This window comes from Emys orbicularis, chromosome 11 (genome assembly GCF_028017835.1).
Source record: "Emys orbicularis isolate rEmyOrb1 chromosome 11, rEmyOrb1.hap1, whole genome shotgun sequence".
Lineage (NCBI taxonomy): Eukaryota > Metazoa > Chordata > Testudines > Emydidae > Emys > Emys orbicularis.
The window spans coordinates 1,885,648-1,907,977 of record NC_088693.1 but is presented as its reverse complement, the minus strand read 5'-3'; positions in this window follow the sequence as shown (position 1 = coordinate 1,907,977).

The following is a 22,330-nucleotide window of genomic DNA, read 5'->3' as shown; positions in this document are numbered from 1 at the left end:
ACCTGCCTCGATAAGGCCACGAAACGCTGTTACACCTTCCCAGCCAGCACGGACAGTCTGAGCTGTTCCCAGCACCTTGCAGCACACTGGTCACCTCGGCCAGACCCACGGGTCACACGCTTGCATGTTCCCCTCTTACCACTGCCCTGGCTACGGAACCAGCTCTGCTCTGGAACCCTGGGGCAGAACCTTGCTCAGGAATCCGAGTTCCCGTGGCGATGGCCCGTCAACCTCCTGGAATTCTGGCTCCCTCGTTACCTGGCCTGGCTGTTTTTGAATGAAGGATGAAGTCTGGCCTTTCCCATCGGGCATCGGGTTTAGCCTGGCCGTTGGTTTGTCACTGCACCTACCCAAGTCATTTGGGCACTGGCTGACCCCAGACGGCTTCCCGAAGGGAACCCAAGAGTTCCTGGACCTAGGCAGCCCTCGCAGCTGGCAGGATCCTGGGTCATCCCGGGTGCAAGGCAGGGGTGAGCTGTGGTTGACGGAGCTGTCTGCTGCTGCTGGGTGAGGCCAGGGGACAGTGCCATGTCCAGCAGGCTGCAAACAAACAACCCATAACATCCTGACAGCTGTAATGACTGACAGGCACACGGGGGCAGCGGCGTTGGAAACCTGGTGTGTAAACACGATCCTGCTTTCTCCTGGGCATCTCCAGCCAGGGACGTTGTCCTGCAGGCAGCTGTAATTTCAGGGCTTAAGGGAGGGGGTGGTGGCTGCTGGAAAGGCTGGGACCAAGGCCTTTCATCTGGGCTCACAGGAATTCAGCAGGGGGCCATCATGGCTCGGACACCCCGCCCCGGTGGTGGGCCAGGCCCAGGGAGGTTCGATGGGCCAATGAACCAGCAGGAAGTCCAGGGTCACTGGAACCTCCTCATGAGAGCTCTGACCCAGTGAGAGCAGGAGCCCTGCCAGCCCGCCACAGTCCAAGAGGGGCATCAGCATTGTGGGGCATCCATCGTCCAGATCAGCCAGCCCCACTAAGGTCCTCTCCGGCCCCAGCCCTCCCAGCTGTTCCCACCCAAAGGTGGATGGTGAACTCAGACAGTGCGGGTCGGAGAGGCTGTGACCTGGCTGGCCCCTGCTCGGCCTTTCCAAGTTGTTTAATGTTCGCATTCTGGCAGCACCCGAAGGCCCAGGCCAGGATCGAGGCCCTGCTGTGCCAGGCGCTGTACGAACATAGACACGGCCTTGAAGAGCGTACAGCCTAGGGGGAAGAGACTGATCCCCCTTACTCTGTGTAGGTAAGTAGCCACTCACTGCGTTAGCTCTGCCCCAGGGGCAGGAGGGTCGCAGGTCAAACATGCTCTCACCTGTTCACTGTGGGCCAGGCCCCCAGTGTGTTTCCGCAGCCTTTAGACAGCCTGCAGCTCAGACGCCATGGTGATGGGCACCCTTATACAAACCCTAGTGAAAAATACACTGATCATGGGGGAGCTCAGAGCCCGAGGAGAAAGGTTACGCCTCGGTGCTAGAGTTCTCCCCCAGGATCAGAGTCCTGATCCCACCGCAGTACGACTGGGCCTAGATGGTGACTACATCAGCTCTCCATCCCCGGGTCTCCGGGGCCAGAGTCTGCTCTCAGCTCCGCCGGTGTAAATCTGGAGTAACTCCAGATAAGTAGAAGGGGATGCTCCGGACTTACACCACTTCAACCAAGAGCAGACGTGTCCCTTTGTCCCTCGCACGAAGGCGAATCATTTGTTGCTCACGCTCGTGACGCTCTGGGCTAAGGAAGAAGAAATCCATCCAGGCACAGTGTAAAGTGGAGTCACTCCTGATTTACACTGGAGGAAGACGGGGAAGAGTCAGACCTGACGGTGCTGCCGCTCCACTCAGAGTGCACTAGGTGGCGTCGCACCCGGAGTCACGCTCTTTTCCTAACCCAAAGGGATCGCCTGACAATTGAGCTGTGGTGAGAGCCGCTCGCCTGGTGCCCCAAATCACAGCGCCATTTGCCAGCTGGCCCAGTTAGAGGCGGGTTGCTTTTCCTCCGTAGATTGCCGGGGATCCAGTCAGGTTTCTTGGGTTATCAACAGCAGGTGTCCTGTGCTAGTCCACAGCAACATCTCAGCCCCCCCGCCCCTCCCGTGCTGGTGGGTAGAGTCGTCAGCAAAGCCTGAGCCACGCTCCGCCCAGGAGGAGCCGCATCCTTCTGTTTGGCCAAGGGACAGCAGCAGTTCCCTCTTTGCACCGCCTACATTCAAAAGAACTTCCCCGCGGGAAACAATAAAGCAGCCAGAACATTGCTAAGACATGGCTGGGTTCTCCGCCCGGCTTTGGTGCGTAGCTATCGTCCTTCCTGGTTATGGTGGGAAAGTGTCGAGAGAGAGGAGGGCTTTGCTGCCCGCCCGGAAGGCGATCACGTTCTGGATTTGCCTGTTCTCTGGAAGTTGGCTCCAGAGCTGAATCCCTTGGACCGAAGCTGCTTTTATCTTCCACTGCCTGAGCCCAGAGGGACACAGCTGAGCTGGCTAGGTGTGTGCCGGGTTCAGAGGTTCCTAGATTCGAAACCCAGAAGGGGCCATCTAGTCCAGGGGTAGGCAACCTATGGCACACGTGCCAAAGGCGGCACACGAGCTGATTGTCAGTGGCACTCACACTGCCCGGGTCCTGGCCACCGGTCCAGGGGGCTCTGAGTTTTAAGTTAATTTTAAATGAAGCTTCTTAAACATTTTAAAAACCTTATTTACTTTACATACAACAATAGTTTAGTTCTATATTATAGACTTCTAGAAAGAGACCCTCTAAAAACGTTAGAATGTATGACTGGCACGCGGAGCCTTAAATCAGAGTGAATAAATGAAGACTCGGCACCCCACTTCTGAAAGGTTGCCGACCCCTGATCTAGTCTGACCTCCTGTAGAACCGTCCCCTCCAAATAATTCCTAGGGCCGATCTTTTTAAATCAAGATTGGACCTTTTCTAAAACTGCCTGTGATGGAGACTCCAGCACACCCCTCAGTGACTCCAATGGTTAATTACTCTGTCGTTAACACTTTGCACCTTATTTCCACTCTGGCTTGGTCTAGCTTTGCCTTCCAGCCGTTGGATGGAGCTGCAGCCTCTGGCATAGCTGGGTCCTGATCAGTTTGCGGCTTGGCAGATGGAGCAAGGCCTTGGAAGGATAAGGGGCCGGGAAAGGGGCTGGGAGAGGGGTTGGGGGGCAGGGGTGACGTCCTGGGGGCTGCTTGCCCAAAAGTATCCCACAATCCCCAAGGACGTCCTTTGTCCTCCAGACCATCAAGTTTGGTGGACAGTCAAGTTTTCCCACCCCGCACCATGAACAAAGGGCTAGAGTGGCTACCTTTTGGGAGGGCACTGAGGACATCTGGGCTGTGGGTGGTTGGACTTGGGCCCGTACGATGCAGTGTAGACGCAGGAGCCCCAGGTTGGGACCCAGGGTTCAGCAATTCCCAACCTGGGGTTACAAAGGAGTGTAGACGCTCAAGCCCTAGGTTAACAAACCCAGAGTCTGCTAACTCGAGTTCTGCTAACCCCGGGCTTACACTGCCGTGTAGACAGATTCAGAGATACAACCCTACAGGCCTCCGAGTAGAGGGGGAATCTCTGGCCCACAGCTAGCGTACCTTAGAAACGTCACAGAATTAATGAGACTGGCTTTCCAGCTCGGCCGGTGTCACGATGGCAGGTCCCCACGGCATGCAGTTCGGCAGGGGGCAGGCCCTTTGTGGCATTCGGACCACTTTGAAATCGAGAGTTGGGACTTTAATGCCGTCACCCTGGACGAATTCCAGCACAGCTCACGTGACGGGCTGTGCATCCCACACCAGCCCTGACAGGGTTAACAAGGGCCTGGGAGGTCATTTGGCCTCCCCTGAGAGCCTGCCCTGGAGTGAGGAGTCTGGCCAGAGGCGAGGAGGGGGCTGAAGAAGCAGAGCAGCTCCCATGGCAAACCTAGAACCAGGCCAGGAAGATAGAGGGGTCGGGTACAAAGGAGCCCAGGGAAACACCAACAGGGACAGGGACTGAAGACCTGGATCTCTGGTTATAGGATCCCTGGGCTGGAGCCCGGTGGAGCAGGCAGGCCCGGGTTCCCCTGATAGCCATGGGGATAGCAGCACCGAGCCCGAGGAGGGGCTGACACCATCTGGAGACGGCATTTGGGCGGGGTCCAGTTGGACTTTGTAACCCTGGAAGGGGCGTGTTACATGGTGACCCGGCTGGAAGGCCAAGTTATCAGAAGAAAGATCATCACAGAGCGAGCAAGGGGGCACCCGATGCGGCGAGAGCTCCATTCCCAGAGCCAGACACAAGGAGGCGCACTCGCAGTGGGCAGCAACCCCGTTCCAGCTAGCTACCTTCTGTCTCCCCAAGTTCCCCGGCAGTCCGAGTTCGATATGGGATTCATCTTCACTTCCTGTCTTAATACTGGGTGGTGTTGCTTTGCGCCAATACTCAGACGTCATGTTGCACCCCAGAGGTGGCTGCATTGTAGACCTGGGTGAAATGAACCGGGCGCTGGGATACTATAGCGTGGGGGTGTCAGATGAATAGGTAGATACGTAGCTGGATATAGGTTAAACTCTCTGCTGATGCAAATGCGTTGAAGTCAGTAGGGTTCTTCCAGCAGGGAGTTTGGCCAATAGCATGTAAAATACTTTGGGATCCTTCAGGAGAGAAGATAATTATTAAATGTGCAACGAGATAGGCTCGGCAGGAATGGACGCAGGCCAGGAGGAAGGCAAACAAGGAACTGGGTCTGGCTTTGCTTACACAAGTCAGGCTTTGTTCATTCTCTTGCCGGTGCTTTAATGTCAGGGAATTAACACCCCAGTTCTGCTCCGATCCCAGGGAGCCAGCCACGCCGCTTTGCATAACTTTGCACCTCTGCCAGCACCGCTGGGGGTTTTTTCCTGTCCTGCTGAGCCAAACACCCCAGGCAGCCTGGTGCGTCAAGTGGGTCCCAACCGCAGCCACCGGCATGAAGAGGCAAGCCCGTCGGAACAACTCCCTTGTGGGAAACAATGCCGCCACGCCCCGCATGGGCAAGGTCCCATGGCAACGTGGGCAGCGGGGGACATGCCTCCCCAGCACCAGGGATACAGCACAGGACGCTGGGGCGGCGTGGCGGTGCGGGGGAAGGGGTAGGGGGAAGGGAAGGCGGTCCCAGAACTGGAAGGTCCTCTGCCCTCACCAGACAGCCCCATTCCCCAGAGAAAGGCGGTTTCAGCCGGTGCTTCAGCCAAGTCAGCCGCTCTCTGACACGGCTTCTCAGCTCAGACTGAGGGCGTGCTGGCCAATGGGGATCAGTTACGGGAGCGTAACCCACGCGGCTCAGAAGGCCCAAGCTCCAGACGCCACCCCATCTGAGCTATTGCATCAGTTACCGGCCAGATTTGCTTCGCTTCCCTTCAGCCGGACGCACTGAAAGAACCATAAGTCCTCAGGTGGTCATGCCTGGGCTGAGGGAGGGAGCAGCCCCAGAGACAAGGCGGAGAAGCAGTTGATCACTGGCGACCTGTTGGTTTAGAGAGCCCTTCTCCTCACTTCCCGGCTGACGACGAGCCAGTGGCAGGGCCGGCAGAGTTGCCAAATCTGACAGCAGGCACCGGGACTTGGAGAAATCCAGATAAGGCTGTTCCCAACATGCCCCTTCGGCCAAGGCTGAATTGGAGCCTCCAAAAGGACCAGTGAGGGACGTTCCGGTGCTGCGTAGCCACTGTGGGTGCTCAGCACCTTTGAAAAGCAAAGCTACGTTTCTGGCACGTGGCCTACACATCTTAAGGAGCGGACCACCCCTGGGGCTGACACAGTGGGAAAGGACAGAATTCTCAGTCACAGATGAACCCGATTTGTTGGGGAAGAGTCAACCTGGCTTTTGGCAAGGGAAATCAGGCCACACCAAGCTATTGCAATTCTCTGAGGGGGTCAACAAGCAGGTGGACAAGGGGGGCCCAGTGGATATAGTGAACTTTGCCTTTCAGAAAGTCTTTGACAAGGTTCCACACCAAAGAATCATAGATTATCAGGGCTGGAAGGGACCTCAGGAGGTTATCTAACTCAAAGCAGGACCAACTAAATCCCCAAATCGCCCCCTCAAGGATTGAACTCATAACCCTGGGTTTAGCAGGCCAATGCTCAAAGCACTGAGCTATCCCTCCACCCAGTAAGCTGTCATGAGCTAAGAGGGAAGGTCCTCTCATGGGTCAGTAACTGGCTAAAAGACAAGAAACAAAGGGTAGGAAGAAATGGTCAGTTTTCACAGAGGAGAGGTAAACAGTGAGGTCCCCCAAGGATCTGTACTGGGGCCAGTGCTGTTCGGCATATTCATAAATGATCTAGGGAAAGGGGGTGGACAGTGAGGTGGCAAAATTTGCAGACAGTACAAAATTACTCAAGATAGTTAAGCCCAAAGCCAACTGTGAAGAGTTACAAGGCATCTTGCTAAACTGGGTGACTGGGCAGCAAAATGGCAGATGAAATTCAGTGTTGATAAACGCAAAGCAATGGACATTGGAAAAAATAATCCCAACTATACATATAAAACGATGGGGTCTAAATTAGCTGTTACCACTCAAGAAAGAGATCTTGGAGTCATTGTGGATAGTTCCCTGAAAACATCCACTCCATGTGCAGCAGCAGTCAAAAAAAGTGAACAGAATGTTGGGAACCATGAGGAAAGGGATAGATAAGAAGACAAGATATCGTACTGCCATTACATAAATCCATGATACACCCACACGTTGAGTACTGCATGCAGTTCTGGTCGCCCCATCTCAAAAAGATAGATTAGTATTTGAGAAGGTGCACAGGAAGGCAACAAAAGTGATTGGGGTACAGAACAGCTTCCATACAAGGAGAGATTAGAAAGACTGGGACCGTTCAGCTGAGAAGAGAGATGGCTGGGGATGGATATGACAGAGGTCTATAAAATCATGTCTGGTGTGAAGAAAGTGACTAGGGAAGTGTTATTTACCCCTTCCTATAACACATGAACCAGGGGTCACCCAATGAAATTAATAGGCAGCAGGTTTACAACAAACATAAGGAAGTATTTCTTCAGTCAACCTGTGGAACTCCTTGCCAGGGGATGTTGTGAAGGCCAAAACTATAACGGGGTTCAAAAAAGAACTAGAGAAGTTCACAGAGAATAGGTCCATCAATGGCAATTAGCCAGGATGGACAGGGATGCCACCCTCTGCTCTGGGTGTCCCTAAACCTCTGACTGCCAGAAGCTGGGAGTGGACGACAGGGGATGCAGTCAGCAGCGAACCAGCTGAGCGGCGAACAGCAGAGGCTAACAGAGGGAGTTTGCCTGGGAGCTGTCCGAGAGGAGGTACGCTAAGTGCTGCATTAGGGGGGCTGTGTTGGTGAGTATCTGAGTGTCTGCTGCTGGGACAGTTGGTCAGTTTGACCGTGTGCTTGATTGCTTGCTTGTTTGTTTGAAAAGTGTGAATTGGGAGTGCTTTGTTCCAGGTGGGCCTTGAGTGGGCCTGACTGGTATATAAGGGCAGTCAGCAGCGAACCAGCTGAGCGGCGAACAGCAGAGGCTAACAGAGGGAGTTTGCCTGGGAGCTCGCCTGGAGAGAGCTCACTGAGGCTTTCATCTGCAGGTTTCTCTGAGTAGTTCCTGCAACAGCTGAGGAAGCTCTTAAGAGGACAGGGATATGGAAGGTGAGCGATCAGCTGTTGTAACCTGCACAGGTTGTGCCATGTTTGTCTTTCTTCCACAGGACAGAAGCGACTTTGTCTGTACAAAGTGCAAGCTGGTCTCCATATTGGAAGAGAAGGTTCGAGGGCTGGAGAAACGAGTATCAACACTGCGTTGCATAAGGGAAAATGAAGATTTCCTGGACAGACGTCAGGAGATGCTTCTACGGCCACAATGTTCTGAAGATTCAGAGCAGGCACAGCAGGGACAGAAGGATTGTGAAGAGGTTTGGCAGCATGTGACTTCCAGAAGGAGAAAGAGGAGCGTCCATGCACCAGCAATGGAGATACAGGTGAGCAATCGTTTCCATGTTCTCTCCACAGGTACTAATGCGGAGAGTGGACTAGATGACCCATCTGAGGGAAGGGAGCAGAAGGAGACTCCACCGATTGGAAGGCAAAAGATGCACTGTCCTAGGGATGGGGGTTCCACGACCACCACTCCCAAGAGGAGGAGGAGGGTGGTGGTGGTCGGGGACTCCCTCCTCAGGGGGACTGAGTCATCTATCTGCCGCCCCGACCGGGAAAACCGAGAGGTCTGCTGCTTGCCAGGAGCTAGGATACACGATGTGACAGAGAGACTGCCGAGACTCATCAAGCCCTCGGATCGCTACCCCTTCCTGCTTCTCCATGTGGGCACCAATGATACTGCCAAGAATGACCTTGAGCGGATCACTGCAGACTACGTGGCTCTGGGAAGAAGGATAAAGGAGTTTGAGGCGCAAGTGGTGTTCTCGTCCATCCTCCCTGTGCAAGGAAAAGGCCTGGGTAGAGACCGTCGAATCGTGGAAGTCAATGAATGGCTACGCAGGTGGTGTCGGAGAGAAGGCTTTGGATTCTTCGACCATGGGATGGTGTTCCAAGAAGGAGGAGTGCTGGGCAGAGACGGGCTCCACCTAACGAAGAGAGGGAAGAGCATCTTCGCCAGCAGGCTGGCTAACCTAGTGAGGAGGGCTTTAAACTAGGTTCACCGGGGGAAGGAGACCAAAGCCCTGAGGTAAGTGGGGAAATGGGATCCTGGGAGGAAGCACAAGCAGGAGAGCGCAAGAGGGGAGGACTCCTGTCTCATGCTGAGAAAGAGGGACGATCGATGAGTTATCTTAAGTGCCTATACACAAATGCAAGAAGCCTGGGAAACAAGCAGGGAGAACTGGAAGTCCTGGCACAATCAGGGAACTATGATGCGATTGGAATAACAGAGACTTGGTGGGATAACTCACATGACTGGAGTACTGTCATGGATGGATATAAACTGTTCAGGAAGGACAGGCAGGGCAGAAAAGGTGGGGGAGTTGCGTTGTATGTAAGAGAGGAGTATGACTGCTCAGAGCTCCGATATGAAACTGCAGAAAAACCTGAGAGTCTCTGGATAAAGTTGAGAAGTGTGAGCAACAAGGGTGATGTCGTGGTTGGAGTCTGCTATAGACCACCAGACCAGGGGGATGAGGTGGATGAGGCTTTCTTCTGGCAACTAGCAGAAGTTGCTAGATCGCAGGCCCTGGTTCTCATGGGAGACTTTAATCACCCTGATATCTGCTGGGAGAGCAATACAGCGGTGCACAGACAATCCAGGAAGTTTTTGGAAAGTGTAGGGGACAATTTCCTGGTGCAAGTGCTGGAGGAACCAACTAGGGGCAGAGCTTTTCTTGACCTGCTGCTCACAAACAGGGAAGAATTAGTAGGGGAAGCAAAAGTGGATGGGAACCTGGGAGGCAGTGACCATGAGATGGTCGAGTTCAGGATCCTGACACAAGGAAGAAAGGAGAGCAGCAGAATACGGACCCTGGACTTCAGAAAAGCAGACTTTGACTCCCTCAGGGAACAGATGGGCAGGATCCCCTGGGAGAATAACATGAAGGGCAAAGGGGTCCAGGAGAGCTGGCTGTATTTTAAAGAATCCTTATTGCGGTTGCAGGAAAAAAACATCCCGATGTGTAGAAAGAATAGTAAATATGGCAGGCGACCAGCTTGGCTAAACAGTGAAATCCTTGCTGAACTTAAACGCAAAAAAGAAGCTTACAAGAAGTGGAAGATTGGACAAATGACCAGGGAGGAGTATAAAACTATTGCTCAGGCATGCAGGAATGAAATCAGGAAGGCCAAATCACACTTGGAGTTGCAGCTAGCAAGAGATGTTAAGAGTAACAAGAAAGGTTTCTTCAGGTATGTTAGCAACAAGAAGAAAGTCAAGGAAAGTGTGGGCCCCTTACTGAATGTGGGAGGCAACCTAGTGACCGAGGATGTGGAAAAAGCTAATGTACTCAATGATTTTTTTGCCTCTGTCTTCACAAACAAGGTCAGCTCCCAGACTGCTGCACTGGGCAGCACAATATGGGGAGAAGGTGACCAGCCCTATGTGGAGAAAGAAGTGGTTCGGGACTATTTAGAAAAACTGGATGTGCACAAGTCCATGGGGCCGGATGCGCTGCATCCGAGGGTGCTAAAGGAGTTGGCGGATGAGATTGCAGAGCCATTAGCCATTATTTTTGAAAACTCATGGCGAACGGGGGAGGTCCCGGATGACTGGAAAAAGGCTAATGTAGTGCCCATCTTTAAAAAAGGGAAGAAGGAGGATCCGGGGAACTACAGGCCAGTCAGCCTCACCTCAGTCCCTGGAAAAATCATGGAACAGGTCCTCAAGGAATCAATTATGAAACACTTAGAGGAGAGGAAAGTGATCAGGAACAGTCAGCATGGATTCACCAAAGGGAAGTCGTGCCTGACTAACCTAATTGCCTTCTATGATGAGATAACTGGCTCTGTGGATGAGGGGAAAGCAGTGGATGTGTTATTCCTTGACTTTAGCAAAGCTTTTGATACAGTCTCCCACAGTATTCTTGCCGCCAAGTTAAAGAAATATGGGCTGGATGAATGGACTGTAAGGTGGATAGAAAGCTGGCTAGATCGTCGGGCTCAACGGGTAGTGATCAATGGCTCCATGTCTAGTTGGCAGCCGGTTTCAAGCGGAGTGCCCCAAGGGTCGGTCCTGGGGCCGGTTTTGTTTAATATCTTTATTAATGATCTGGAGGATGGTGTGGACTGCACTCTCAGCAAGTTTGCAGATGACACTAAACTAGGAGGCGTGGTAGATACACTAGAGGGTAGGGATCGGATACAGAGGGACCTAGACAAATTAGAGGATTGGGCCAAAAAAAACCTGATGAGGTTCAACAAGGATAAGTGCAGAGTCCTGCACTTAGGACGGAAGAATCCCATGCACTGCTACAGACTAGGGACCGAATGGCTAGGTAGCAGTTCTGCAGAAAAGGACCTAGGGGTCACAGTGGACGAGAAGCTGGATATGAGTCAACAGTGTGCTCTTGTTGCCAAGAAGGCTAACGGCATTTTGGGCTGTATAAGTAGGGGCATTGCCAGCAGATCGAGGAACGTGATCGTTCCCCTTTATTCGACATTGGTGAGGCCTCATCTGGAATACTGTGTCCAATTTTGGGCCCCACACTACAAGAAGGATGTGGAAAAATTGGAAAGAGTCCAGCGGAGGGCAACAAAAATGATTAGGGGTCTGGAGCACATGACTTATGAGGAGAGGCTGAGGGAACTGGGATTGTTTAGTCTCCAGAAGAGAAGAATGAGGGGGGATTTGATAGCAGCCTTCAACTACCTGAAGGGAGGTTCCAAAGAGGATGGAGCTCGGCTGTTCTCAGTGGTGGCAGATGACAGAACAAGGAGCAATGGTCTCAAGTTGCAGTGGGGGAGGTCCAGGTTGGATATTAGGAAACACTATTTCACTAGGAGGGTGGTGAAGCACTGGAATGCGTTACCTAGGGAGGTGGTGGAGTCTCCTTCCTTGGAGGTTTTTAAGGCCCGGCTTGACAAAGCCCTGGCTGGGATGATTTAGTTGGGAATTGGTCCTGCTTTGAGCAGGGGGTTGGACTAGATGACCTCTTGAGGTCCCTTCCAACCCTGATATTCTATGATTCTATGATTCTATGATTCTATGATGGATCACCTGATAGTCACCCTGTTCTGTTCGTTCCCTCTGCAGCATCTGGCACTGGCCACTGTCAGAGACAGGACGCTGGGCTGGATGGACCATTGGCCTGGCCTAGCGTGGCCGTTCTGATGTTCTGACTATCGGTTCCCCATTTAACTCTAGTTTCATCGCCAGAGCCCATGGCAGAGGAGCCCGGCCGAGCTAGGTGAAAGGCCTGCACTGCAGCACTTACGCAGCAGAGCCCAGAGCAGGAAGGAGGGTCTAAGACAGGGCTTTAGATTGGGGCTCCCGAAACCTGGATTCAATTCCTGTCTCGGCCACAGATTTCTTGTGACACTTTCGGCAAGTCACTTACTCTACCCTGTACCCCATTCCCCATCTGTGGGGAGAGTCGTTCCCTGCCTCTAATCCATTAACGACTGGGGGGTGCTATGGCTACAACCAGACATTCACACTCGAAGGAATTGTCTGAGCTGCTGGTCCACCTGGGAGGCGCTAGATGAGCCGGAACGACTCTGGGAAGAGCCGGGACGTCAGCACGGCAGCTTGACAAAGCCCTCGGCGGCAGCAGTCACAAAGGTCAGGAGCAGCAGGGTGCATCAGGAACAGACTAGACAACAACTCCCTGCTGACTCCCAGGCACGACCACGACGAACATGATTCACAATAAACACACGGAAAATATTCAAATGTCAGCGGCAAAATCAACAGACGCCCACCCTGGGCTACTGTGCTCGGTTCTGTCCCCCCCAGCTCACAGCAGAATGAAAGGGGTGCAGAGACAGGCCACAGAATTATGAGGAGAAGCGCCTGCCTGGCGGGAGAGTGAAAAGATTTGGACTTCTTCAGTTTCGAGGGGAAGAGAACAACAAGGGGAAGATGGAGGGCTAAAAACAATGACTGAGTTAGAGAAGGTCCAGCAAAGCGCTACTGTTCCCTCTCTCCTAGGGCACAGGAACAGTGGGACAGTGACACTTAGCAACAAACTTAACACTGAAGCACAGAAAGTACTTTTTAAAATCTGTCCACACAAGACACCTAATAGTAACCTGTGGAACTCTCTGCCACAGGCTGTCACAAAGGCCAAGTAATTCGCACGGATCAAGCCATCAGGCTTTTATATGGATAATGAGAACATCATCGTTAAAGAGGATAATTTTTTAAAGACGGGTCATGACCCCTCCCTCATAAGGGCACAAGCCACCCACTGGGTGACCGGGGCCGGGTGGAAGCCACCCCTTAGGCAAGTAGCTCTGTGGCTGCCCCCCAAGGGGTTTCTCACTGCAGGCACTGCCAGAGGGAGCGTAACAGCTGGCTTGCTCCCCAGCATGGCACAGCTGGGAGCCCGCTGCATGCTAGAGACCCACACCCGAGCTCCATTCTTCCCCAGGGCCCTCAACCATGCACCAGCTCTGGGAAACCTTTCCTAGGCCGACCACGTGGGGCAGGTCTGGGACTCACCTCTGCCTCCCGAGCGGAGAGGGAACTGTCTTCCTTTGCCTCTGGCTTCCCGCAAGGACCCAGACCAGAGAGCGCAGGGCCCTGGCTGGATGGCGAGCACCGGGCGTGGCGCCTTCAGATTCCCTCCAGCTAGTTCCCCTAGGGAAGGGGCAGCTGTTCCCAGCACAGCTCAGCACAGCAAGGGAGTGAGCTAAAGCGGCTCCCTCCAGGCCGTGGGCCGGGCTGAGCCCAGCTGGGGCGGATTGGAAGGGGCTCAGGTGGATAATCAGCAGCAGTGAGCGAGCCGCACTCGGCAGGCACAGGTGGGGCTAGGAGGCCTGGCCAGGGCAGCCAGAGCTCCTTCCTGTTGGGGGGACCGGCACTGGGGAGCTGCCCAGCCCAGGAGAGGGGACCTTGGTGCGAACAAGCGGCCTGGTAACTCCTCCAAGTCCTCACCCAGCCGTTGGCCACTCTGATTCTGATTGCTGGCGCTCGGGGCCCGGCTCTCCAAGGGCCGGGCGCGCACGGCTGGCGCTCGGGGCCCGGCTCTCCGAGGGCCAGGTGCGCACGGCTGGCGCTCGGGGCCCGGCTCTCTGAGGGCCGGGCGCGCACGGCTGGCGCTGCGGGTGCAGCTCAGCACCCCTGGACATCAGGCCCTGGCGTCCCACCTTAGGGACCTGGAATCAGCTGTTGCCTTTGAAAGCTTCGGCCTAAGGGACTCAGCCAAGGCCACGCAGTGAATCACGGGCCGTGTGGGGAAAGAACCCAGGCGTCCTGAGGCTCCACTGGCATCTCTAATCAGGAGACCGCGCTACCTAACCAGGAACAGCCAGACCCAGAAGTGGGGGCTGCCCTGGCCAGCCCCCTCTCAGCTCCCAACCCTGTGGTTTCATCCCGACCCTAGGGCAGGGCCTTCTCCCTGGAGGGGGCACAGGAGGGAAGGCCCAGTTCGCTCCCCGCCCTCCCGCGAAGCAGACACAGCAGCTCCTGGCGGCTGAGCCAAGGGACGCGCTCACCCCGGCCCCCTTGCTGCCCCCATCTTCCCTCGCTCCAGTAAAAGCCTTAATCCCAGGGGCCAGGGCAGCAGCCAGGCCTCCAATGAAAGCGGCGTTGGGCCGTGTCCCCCAGCAGTTACATGCAGCCCAGCCGCCGGTTAGCCGGGAACGTGAAAATAGCCGGTGTGGGGGTCTGTGTGAAGAGCAGGGCAAATCAGTGCAAACCCCACTAGCACGGGCGGACAGCCGCACGCCAGGAACCGAGTCGGGGGGAAGGGACCCATAGAAACTAGAATCCCAGTCCGGCCACTCCTTTTCCTTCCCCACCCCAACCTCCCTCTGTCTCCTTCCTTCCCGCCTGCCTCTTCCATGCCATCTGCCAGGCTTGGCACAGCCCTCCCCTGGGCAGCAGCCCCGGAGAGTGTGGGCTGCTGTTTGCTCCCAGCACTGCGTGCGACCCGCCCACCCCCCAGGACAGGCGAGCCCTGGGACGAGGATTCGTGGTTAGTTGGTGATCTGGGGGAGGAGGCCGCAGAGCCTCGCGCCTGGCAGAGGTGGAGGGAGAGACCCTACGGGAGGAGAAACTGGCGAAGCCGAGGGCCCCGGGGAGCATCGGCAGGAAGGGGCAGGGCTAGGAGCATCCTTCCTCTTGGGGCGCTTGCTGATCAGACCCTGGAGGTCAGCACGCCCCAGCCGCAGCAGGGGCAGCTCCAGCACCGGCCTCCTCCTCTTTAAGCTGGGGGGAGCAGGGGCTGGAGGGGCTGTGGGATCACGCCTACCGTGTGCTCAGTGACTAGGACACAGAGCCAGGGCCCAGGACACCTGGGTTCCATCCCCAGCTCTGATTGTGGGCAAGTCACTAACAGCTCGGTTTTCAGCGGCGCTGACCACCTCACGCGCTCATTGACTGGGGGGGGCTCTGTCCTATGGGGGGAATGATGCTGACTGGATGGGTGGGGCCAGGGGGGCACTGGGGATTCCTGCCATCGCCGCTTACCTGGGAGAGCCCTGCTGGAAGCTGGTCCCCAGCCTGATTTCTGTCTCCCCCTTTTGGGGGATCTGCCAAGGGCCTGGTCCTCCGGCTCCGAGTGCATCCAGCTCCCGTTGACATCAGCTTGGGGGCTCAGCACCTCTGAGAATCGGGCCCTCACTAGCCAACGCAGCCGCTTTCCCTGGGCCCTTATTATGGGAACCCCGGCGCAATTCCGGGAGATGCCCTCTGTGCCCTCACCCACACAACAGCTGGGTCTCAGCAGAAGGGGGACCAGCCGGGGCCTCTCTTCCAACCACCAGGCGCATTGGCAGAGGGATTCTGGGATCTCCCTGGTCTTAACCCCAAGCCGGGGGGTTGACTAATAGGAGCTGCCCTCACTGAGCCTCTGGGAGGAACAGCCGGTCGGCAGCCTCCCTCGGGAGGGGTCGAGATCTCCCCCCAGCTGGCGTTCCCACAAGCTCCCCCAGGAACGCTGCCTCCCCAGGGCTGGTGGCGGCGCGCATGCCCCTGGGGTGGCTCTGGCACGCTCAGACCCGGCCTGGACTCCGGGACAGTCTGGCTTGCGTTAAGGGCACTCACTCAACTGCTGAGCAGGCTGAACGCAGGCAGCACGTGGAAAGCCCCAGAGGTTCACAGAGGCAGCCGCTTGGGATCCAGTGGCCAGGCAGGATGCCCCCCAGCTCCCACCGCCCGATCTGGACTCGCTTCAGCTGTGGGGGGCTGGGAGGCTGGGAACACCCTTTCTGCGGCTCCCCTGGTCATAATGACAGGGTGACACTGGCAGCGCAAGAATGTCCTTTCTTCCTGTGCCATTTTGCGGCTGGCTAAGTACCGGCCTCGTCCCCGGCAGCCTCTGGTTTGATTTGCCTTTGCAAAGTGTAGCTTCCACATCTGGCTAAATGCGCTGCAACTGCACGGATCCACCCCCCCTCCCGACACATCTGGCAGAGACGCAGCCAGCGCCGGGGAAGAGGCACGTGCTGGAGGAGACAGGCTGGAAAATTCCCCTTGGAGCAGAGTAGGGCAGGACTGAGGGGAAGCCCAGTCACCTGGAATGTTGGAAACTGGGCTGGACAAAGCCCTGGAGAACAGTCTGGGGTCAGCCCGACCCGGCCCTGACCTCCCTTGGGGGGCTGGGAGGGATGTGCTAAATCAGACCCCTTTGGGTATGTCTACACTGCAATAAAACACCCGTGGCTGGCCAGTGTCCCGGGCTGGCATAGCCATCCACACTCAGGCCAGAGCCTGGGCTCCGGGACCCTCCCAGATGTCTACACTGCAAATTCATATCCCCACATCCGCTGGCACAGGGGCTGTTCCCTCTCGAAGGTCCAGCGTTCTGGTGCTCTGTGCTTGTCGGGCCTTGTACTCACACCTGCGGGGTTGCCATGGGAGAACCTTGCTCTCCGTGGTCCCGGCTCAGGTGGGGGAACGCAGCTGACACCCCACCACCAGCGGCTCCCCCCGCTGACTCGGCAGGGTCAGCTGATTTGCAGCGGACGGCTGACTGGAGCCCACCAGCTGCCAAGTTTCCCGTTCCTCTCCCTCCGCTTCTGAGCAACCAGTTGTTGGGCCTGTTGCTGCCCCCAGACTCCTGGGACCAAGTCCCTGCCCCTTTGCCTGCTTCCTGGTGCTTCACCTTGTTCCATTCCTGCTGCCCGGCCCCGGCCCCGCTCCTGTTACCACCACCCCCCCAGCTCCTGCTTCCTCGCCGTGACCACTGACTGTTCCCCTGACGGCATGCCTGGCTCTGACCACTAGGGCACACGGCCCCCATCACCGGCCCCGACGATGCTGGTGCCAAGATACTAGCGTAATGGGTGGGGGGGAGAGCGAGCGGCTGTTGCTCTCTATTGGGTGGCATCAGAACAGTTCGACTGTGTGTCATAGGCCTTGTACTGACAGTGGGGATCCTCCTTTAGCCCTACTGGCCGAGCTCGTTGTTTCTGGAGAAGGGGGGTCGGAGGCCACCCCCGCCGGCTCCGTGATGTCCCAGCAGCCTTACGGTACAGCAGGGAGGTAGATGGCAAAGCCGGGCATTTGATACGACGACACAGGACTGTTGGCCTCTCGGGTGGGGAGATCCAGCTATGGGGTTGGCAAAGCCATTTGGACAGAATAGGGACCCGCCCAGTACTGAACCCCCTGAACCTGTGAGATCCAGCCCCCACCCCCGCGCTCCCCGCCTTTGCCTAGCTGAGCTCCGGGTCCCTGTGTCAGCGAGGGAGGGGGTGCCCCATCCCTGAGGGAGAGACCAAGCTCCGCGGGTGGGCTCTGAAGCGGGTTCCTCCCAGGCGTTTGGCTGAAGTAACAGCCTTGCCCCCTCCTGGAATTGATGGGGCAGCCCTGGTTCCGCCTGGGGGGCACCGAGGACAGAGTGTGGCAGTTATGGGGCCGCGTGATGGTGCATGAGTCGGAGGGATCCCAGCTGGGCTCCAGCACCCACCCCGGCCTTTTACTAGTAAACTGGGCCCAAGTGTCCTGCAGCCCCTGACGCACCAAGCCGGAGCCGCACAGAGCCAGGGCTGCTGGGTCTCTCTTTGGAGCCAGAGGGCCTCCCCCTTTCTCGACCGGAGGTGTGAGCCCAGATCCCATGGCCAAGGGGCATGATCCAGCCCCATGCACCCGGCCTGCTGGGCCAGCCAGCTGCCACCCTTCCCTCCACGTTTGCGGAGCGCTAGTCTGGAGGCTGCCGACACCAGGGGAAATTCCCAGTGGAAAGAAGCAGCAGGGGAAGGGGAAGCAGCCAGCCGTGCGGGGCCGGGATGGCAGCAGCGGAAGCCTCGAAGGCCAAGCTCACTGCTACTCGCATCTGGCTCGCAGGTGTGAGAACGGGCTGGGACCACGCGCTCCCTCCTTGAGCAGCTGCAGAGAGCACACCCCCTCTGCTGGACACAGAGAGCCAGATGGGCGGACGGCCAGGGCAGGGCCTAGATAAAAGGGGGGAGAGAGAAGCACACCCAGCCTGGCTTGGTGCCCGACACGGCTGGGATCATGCGCCACATACCAGCTGGGGTGGGGGGGGGGGGGAGAGCCAGATTTCAAGCTCTCAGCCCCACAATTGAAAGGAGCTCTGCACCCAACATGCACCAGTGCTTTGAGATCCTTTGCAAATCTGAGCCAGAGGGGATGGAGGAGTGGGGACGCGTGGGGCCTCCTTCCCCGGCCTCCCTAAAACGCGCTGCCAAATCGGCACCTTCGGAGAAAGGCGGTTTCTCAAATTTCATGCCAGGCTGAGAATCCAGCGACGAACCCCGCCCTCCCACCCGCAGAGCTGGTACTACATGGGCAGCAGCAGGGCAAGAGGTCTCAGCGCCTCCCCCCACACCCGTTCCTTGGCCTGGATGCAGCTCTTCTAGGCCTGGCGAAGGCGGCGTGACCCATTCCCGTGCTGGGCTCTCGGCGGAGGCTGCCACAGAGGGGCAGGGTGTGTGCCCGCCCCGACGGTTTGGTTCCCCTCCATTAAGATCTGGGTTGAGACTTGAGTTCGAGCCACTCGGTCACCGTCAGAACCTCCGGCCTGTGGTCACGGGTCGAGGTAGGAGCCGAACTGGCGCCTCCGAAATGGCTCAAAGCCAGCCGCAGCCCTCCCTGGCGTGCTGCACAGATCGTAACCTCTTCCCTGCTGCCTGCCTGGGACGTGGGGACGGGAGAGAGGAGATGGTTCACTGGAGAGCTGGGGGTTCAGCTAGCAACCAGTCCCTTCAGCAGAGGAGACTTAGAAGAACCCCCTCGCCACCCCTGCCAGCCCCCTCTCAGGGGCTTGAATCCCAGTGTGTTGTGCCCAGACACAAAGCAGTCACTGGACACGGGATACATGACCAGTGCGTGGCCCAGCTCCCGTTAGCGTCACACAGTTGGTGGGGGAGCTAAGTGACATGCCAAGGTCACATGGGGAGGCTGTGGCGGAGCAGGGAAATGACCCCAGGTCACCTCACTGGGCTGGGCTCCCATTCAGCTTCACCCTGCAACTCTTAAAAGTGGCACCAGTGGGACCAAATGCACCACCCAGGCTGGTGAGGGGACGGGGGCCTCCCACACTGCAGCCCCGTGTGCTGGCCCCCAGCCACGGGTCACATCCCGGCTTAGTGCGGATGGCAGGTGCGAGATGGTGCTGAGGCAGCAAGGGGGCGCGTGCCAGCTGACAGGGCCCAATCCTGAGGCCCTGGCTGTGAGAGTGACTCTGCATCAAGGTCCCAGGGCCTGGCGGGATCTATCCGGTAGGGGGGGTAGTGACTCGGTGTGGCTCCCCTCCTGCCCAGCAGAGGGAGAGCCCTTACAGACACCCAAGTGGGCGGAGTCACCGACACCTGTTCCCGCCCCCCGGAAGTCAAGGGGCGGGACAGGAAGTATAAAAGCTGGCCGCCAGAGCTTAGTGAGGCCCCAGCCACAGCAGGGAGCAGACGTGCGGCTGGGAGCTCCCGGCCGGGAGACCTCCGAGGCCGTTGCCCCAACTGGCCGGAGCTACCCCGGGCCCACTACGAGGAGGAGCCACCGGAGCCCGTCCGCTCCCGTCATTGGGAGGAGCCGTTGGAACTCCCCCACACCGACCCCGAAGGCGAGACGGCACCAGAGCCCCTCCGCCCCTGCTGTTACCCGGAGGAGCCGCCTGAGTGCAATTGGACGGATTTCCCCAAGGAGCTGCCGGACCTGCCACCAAGCCCCGGCCGAGAGGAGCCCATGCTGGTGGACTGGACTGGGCCCGGTGCCACGGACGAGGTAGGCCCTGAGGGGGAACCTGGAAGCCGACCCCGGTCAGGCTGTGGACGGCTATGAGCCGATGTCAGTGTATTTCGGTCAGGACACCCCACTGACCTGCAGCGGCAGTAGCCGCTGCTAGGGCCCCGGGCTGGAACGCAGTGGAGTGGGTGGGCCTGCGTTCCCCCCCTGCCACCCCCGCTCATGGGTGGCAGGCTTCCCCCTCACCCAACGCTCAGGTTTAGGACCCTGGGCCTGCCCTAGCTGTTTGGTTGCTCAGCTCCTGCCCCAAAGGGCCTGAGCTGTGACTGTTTGTGCCCCGCCCTGAGCCAGGGCCTGGGCCTACCTAACGGATTGTTTGCTCAGCCCCTGCCTGAGGGCCTGAGCCTCTGAACTAACGGGCTGTTTGTTCCACCAGTAGTGAGTCGGGGTGGCTCCCCTCCCGCCCAGGAGGGTCGAGCCCTGGCACGAACCTTCTACCGGGGGCATCTCCCAAGGAATCTGCTGCCTGGGATGGGCCTGAGGGGGGAGGCGTGCTGGGCCCCCTGGACTCTGAACCCACGGCACACACAGATGGGATGGATGCTCGGGGCAGGTTCTGTGCAGCCTACGGGAGAGGGGGCAAAGGAGGCTGGGGGTGGGGGCTTAGGGGCTATTTGAAACTCCAGCAGCCCAGAATCCTGTCAGCACTGGGCACCCCGGGTTCCCCTCTGACCTGCCCCCAGCCTGCTCTCCCCCCAAATTGGGCTCTGCAAGGGGCGGGCAGCATCAAACCACTTCTGCCAGCCCTAAACTGCTCCTGCCCTGGGAACAATCTCCCTCGGCCTCCATGCACCTCCTGTACCCCACTAGAGCGACGTCTGGGGGCTGGAGCGGGGGCCAGGACCCCCCCGTCTTTGTCATTTTATCTACCTGAGCCTCCAGGAGACATTTGAGCCGAGAGAGGGGGCCGAGAGCCAGGCATTGAGCAGGGCTGAATGTGGGCAAGGGGGCTGGAGGATATTGCACCGATCCGGAGCCCCGGAAGGGTGGGTAGCACGGGACTCACACGGAGTCTGACTCCTCAGCTTAGCCCTTTCTCCTCCTCCTCCTTCCCCATTTCTGTAATGCCATCTCTACGCCGGCCAGCGCCTCGTCAGAGGTCCAAGGTCAGAAGAGACCACTGTGACCATCTTGTCTGACCTCCTGTACACCACGGGCCAGAAAATCCACCCAGCGATTCCTGCATCCCGTGGGTTGATGCTGAGAGACAACAGCTGGGAACCTAAAAGAGCCAAATTCAGGACCATTCATCATTTCTGAGTCACTGAGGGCAGAGTGCGCTGGGGCTGCACGGGGGACACTGTCCCGGAGTGTGGGGGGACACAAGGCCTTGCACCCCTGGCTTCCTGCGATTCACCATGACTCTCAGCCAGCCAGTAAAGCAGAAGGTTTATTTAGAGGACAGGAACACAGTCCAAGACAGGTCTTGCAGGCACAGACAACAGGACCCCCTCGGTTAGGTCCATCTTGGGGTCCCAGGGGCCCACAGCCCCCTTGGGGGGGCAGAGCCCCTTCTGGGCTCCCTCCATTACCAGCCAGCTCCAGGGCAGGACTGTTACCCCCGGTCATACCAGAAATGTGGTGGACAGAGACGTTGACCCAAGTGCCCCTAACCACAGCACCATCCTTCTCGGTTGAGATGTCTACGGGAGCAATTCTCCTCGGCAGGGGCTTCTTGGCTCTGGGACCCCATCTTTAAAACCCCCCTTTCTCTAGCTGAAATGGTGGGGGTGCAGAGACAGGGGCTAGAAATGGTTAGCAGCCCAAAGACTCCATCCTCGTGGAGAGAGACGTCAAAGACGGGGAGCGTTTAGTCCGGAGAGGAGATGGACCAAAGGGGCCATGGGAAAGAGACTGAGGAGGGAATGGCACTAAAGACAGGTCGAGGGCTGTGTGACGAGGTGGGGGATTTTCTTGTGTTTTCCTTGGTTTTCCAATGGTTTGCATGCAGAGGGAGTGGGACCCAGTGTCCCTGGGGGTTACTGGTTTAACGAGGTGAGGGGAGAGGGAGTTTGTTGTTACAGAGGACCGGAGAGGGAACTTGGGATGGATACCTCAGCGACTGGTGACATGACGACCCGAGCAGCCGGTTCTGGCCAGTGGGAGGACAATGGGCTGCGGAGAGAGGACCCCATGACCTAACCAGCCGGTTCCAGCCAGAGGACAGAAGAGGGGAGAGAAGGCCCAGACGACCCTGTTTACGACCCTGTTTACCTGGAGAGAAGACAATGGACAGAGGCGGGGCCTGGGGCCGGTGATCTCAGATGCCCAGCTGGGAAGCAGGGGGGCTCTGGGCTGAGGATGGGGAACAGGCAGAGCCCGCCTGGATGCAGGGGAGACTGAGATGTGCTGGGCTGAGGGAGGCCAGGCCTGAGGCCCTGAGAGTTTCCTGTGCTGTGTTCAATGCTCAATAAACCTCCTGTTTTACGCTGGCTGAGAATCACTCCGGTCTAGAGAACAGGGCGGGGGTGGGGGGCATCAACCCCTTTGGGGGGTGGAGGCCCTGGGGGTCCAGAGTGAGGGGACTCCCTG